This window comes from Parasteatoda tepidariorum, chromosome 4 (genome assembly GCF_982258835.1).
Source record: "Parasteatoda tepidariorum strain Cologne lab strain chromosome 4, Ptep-v5.0, whole genome shotgun sequence".
NCBI lineage: Eukaryota > Metazoa > Arthropoda > Arachnida > Araneae > Theridiidae > Parasteatoda > Parasteatoda tepidariorum.
In genome coordinates, this window is record NC_141758.1 from 120565793 (window position 1) to 120570140 (window position 4348).

The window sequence follows — 4348 nt, forward strand, 5'->3', positions numbered from 1 at the left end:
CTTATTTATCTAGTTTTTTTTCTTCCTAATTTTATATAAAAGTAGTGAATTTAGTCACTATTGATTGCTTTTTTTCCCCCTAACTAATACTATTCCCTAATATTTGCAGCATATTTTTGATTTCTTATAAAAATTCATCTTTGATACCTTTTAAAACTACCTAATTTCCTATGTTCCTACAAAATACTATTTTGCTCTTAATTTTTTAGTGTAATGAGTGTTGTAATTTTTAATGGAGGTATATTTGGTTTTTATTTTCCACTCTTTTGTTTAGGAAATTAAAACTATTATGTGTACAAATATAGCCAGGGTCTGACTTACCAGAAAATAATTTTAATGTAATGTTTTCAAGTCTTCTTTTTTTTTTTTTCTTATACAGGGTATCTGCACACATTAAAAATCATTGAAAGTCATGAATTTTGACCTTGAAAATTTTCTACTTCCGCAAGCTTTACTATTTGTGTTTAAAAAAATGCAGATCTCAAAAATATGTCAATTTTTGGTTAATTTTGCTCATGTTAATTTTTAAGAACTTCTAAAAACAAATTAATTAATTAAGCATGGGTGCAGAGCTAATCTAAATAGTTTGCATGGACAGTAGATTTTAAATGTTTAACATTGCAGTATGGTATATAAACAAGTCAAGCCCTGCTATTAAATTAATGAGCTGATTCATTCATTGATGTTATGCCATGCGCAATGAGTTAATGGTGTTAGTTTGTTAGAAGTAATATTGGAATGAATCATTCTTTGACAATTCATAAAAAATTACTATGTTTGTTAGAAGTAATATTGGAATGAATCATTCTTTGACAATTCATAAAAAATTACTATGTTTGTTAGAAGTAATATTGGAATGAATCATTCTTTGACAATTCATAAAAAATTACTATTACAAATTTAATATGTATAATAATATTTTTTTTTATTAATTAATGTATTTTTAGAAACCCTAATTTTTGTGAAAATATTAGGTGTTTTTAAATAGCTTTAAAAATAAATATATAAAGGAAGGGAGAAAGATAGAAAAGAAATCGAAAAAAAGAAATTAGCTAAGTGCATTGAGTCATGGTTATTCAGCTATATTTGCATTTGTTAGAAGACAATTTTATGTTTGCTCTTAATAAGTTAACCCTTTGCAGTACACAAAAAATGTGAACCTAAGTTTTAGCCGAAAACAGTCATAATTGTTGAAATGATATGTGCATCTTGCTTTATATTTTTTGTAGTTTAAAGTATTTAATTAAAATTTGCATAATTTAAAAATTAAAAGAATTGCAATTTTAATGGTTTGTAATTTTTTTAAAAAATAAGGTGAACACTCTTTTATCCCACCTCCCCTGAAAGGGTTAAAATTTGAAATGTAGATTATTTTGAAATATTCAAAGGGATGTTTATATATATATTAAATATATAAAAATATATATTGACCGATGAAGTGATTTTAGAATTCCTAAATGCAAATCAGACCCTGATTGTAGGTTATGGTTTAGAATTGTACTTAAATATGTCATAAGTTTTTTTAAATTTTTATCATAACTTGTAATTTTTGCAGCAAGCCTTGTGATACATTTTATTGAAATTGTTCTACACATACATGTTCATAAACCATTAAGACTGTTTAATTTATTGTGACATTTTACATGCTGCCACTCAATGAAAATTTTCTACTTGAGGAGTGCCAACTACTATAAAAAGTTTGCTTTTCTGTAACATAACAGTTACAGAAGTTTGTTGATTTTCAAAAACTTTCAATTAAACTGCAAAGAGTTTTTTCTTAACAACGCAAGCATGCATCTTCTAATTTTTATCTCTTATGATTTTATGTAAAATCATAAGAGATAATCAGTGCTAACTACAAATTTCCTTATTCAATAAATTACATAAGTGGTTTGAAATTTTTAAAATTTAAAGACTGAAATTTGTTTAATGTTTTTAACTTATTCTTACAAACAATTGTTTACATAATGTCACTTATATCAAAATATAAATTTCTTGACAATAGTTTAATTATTAATTAAAATATAACTTAGATTTAAATTTTTTAATGTTTCAATTGTGGTTGTTAAAAAAAAAATAATAATAATTGAAGCTTGGCATCTCTTCATATTTATGCTTTTGTAAAAGTTATTAGCAAAATGATTTTAATTGGATTCATATTTTCGTATCTTTATATTTTAAATCTTGAATATTATAAAGCTTTCTGTTTAATCCATTAATGTCAAAGTAACAGTTCAATGTCAGGAATTCATCTTTAAAATGACCACAAAGAAATTGATTTTTGACTACCAAGAATTCATTTTTGTATGCTATACAAAATGTCAAAAAAACTTTCACACTTTTTAATTATATGAGATTTCAGTATAGCATGCATTTGTATTCAAAAGTAGTTAATGAATCGAGTAAGCTCTGCACTATTCTTCTGTATGTTACATTAAGAGGAATAATGAAGGATAAAACTAAGTTTAAAAGGATAAAGTGCTGTTCTTGGTGAAAGCTCATTTGCTTCATCTTGCTAAAACTGAGTCTCACTCATCTTAATCAACTCCGAAACGCATTATTATCCCAGCAATTGTCTTTAACCGCTTCTCTTTCCAATTGTTTTTTTTTTTTTAAATGAACAAAATCAGCATTTTTTTTTTTATTTCATTCATAAATACAAGGAACTAAAACAAAATATAATACACAAGTTTTTAATTGAAATTTAATATTTTTTTGTGTGTGTGTGTGTGTAAAAAACATTTAATTTACTATGAGTTTACTATCTCGAGTTATCTTGGGCAAATGAAAAAAAATAAATATTAGTCTTTGTATGATAGTTTTTAAAACAAGGAACAACACCAGTGAAGTGATTATTTTGTACTCTTTTTTTTTCTTCTCCATGTAAATTCAGCAGCCGTCGTATATACAATCCTACAAAACATGTGCCCACAATTCAACAGTACAGCTCCCAAACAAAACTCGGCAAACTTCCAATCACTACAGATTATTATTTTGCTTCTAGCCGAGTAAAAATGTGATGAAACGAAACATGCTGACACATTCTGTTACGCCCAAGTTTTCTCGGGAAAATAAATATTTGCAATATGTACATACCCGAGTTATAAACAGGGAGGCGATTAAGCAGACGTGTAGAACACTTTTATTCATGTAGCTCCTGTAAATAGTTCACACAGACAGAATATAAATTCCTGTGTGTTTAACATTGTAGTGTGAGTTATAATAAAGTTTTCTTAAAAGTTTTAGTTGAGGCAACTGTGTTCAACAATGTTAAAATCATCAGTGTAAGAAGAACCAGAGAATGGTCTTTAGCCTTAACACATTAGCATAGTGTATTTCTAATATTGCCTTAAACTCAATCTTACTTTATCTGTAACTAAAACTCTACTTTGAGGTGAACTTAAGAGGACATTATAATGCAGGAGAAACTTTTCATCGGGAGCAGTTTTTTTCCTATTCCATAAAAAGAAAATTCTGCATTTTGAAGAGAGTTTGTTTCGAATTCCCCGAGGAAAAAAAAATATTTCCTTTTACCGAGAGAATTTCCTACAATAGCGATTTACATTAACATGATCACACATCATGATTCTCATTAGGGTGATTTTGAATTGCATGTCGTGTTTTGCACTTGTATGACTTTGTATCTAAAATAGCGATTTGTATTCAAGCGATTTTAAAATAAACATTGAGATCACTCGAATTGAAAATCGAGATTCGTATTTCCACGATTTTAAAATTACAAATCGAGGTTCATATTTGCGTGTTTTAAAAATCACTCATATAGATTCATATTCACACAATTTAAGAAAATCTGCAATGATATTTTTATTAAAACATGGATAATATTCTTCTTAAATACACTTTTTTCTTGCTCAAATTTCAGGTATTTAAAAAAAGTATGCAACATTTTTTGGATTTCATTTTCAGCTTGTTTGGTTTATTTCAAAACTTTGTCGGTGTTTTAAAATTAAAAGTTTAAGAGTTTTTTAATTCCTAAAAAAGAATTATTTTTTAAAATATCAAAACACCCACCCATTATTGGAGGAAAACTCCCCCACAGCATTATCCTATGTGATCCTGTCGTAACTTGTTTGCATTTTAACCACTTCCCTTAATAATTTTTTTGAAAAAATATGCAAAAAATCAATGTTTTTTTTTTATTATTTCATTAATAAATTCAAGAAACTAAAAGAAATAATAATACATAAGTTCTAAATTGAAATTTTTTTTTATGCAAAAAAAAAAATATTTAATTTACCATCAGTTTACTATCCCAATTTATCTCGGGCGAATGAAAAAAGTTAAATATGAGTCTTTGTATATGTTCACATCTTCATAATCTGAAAAA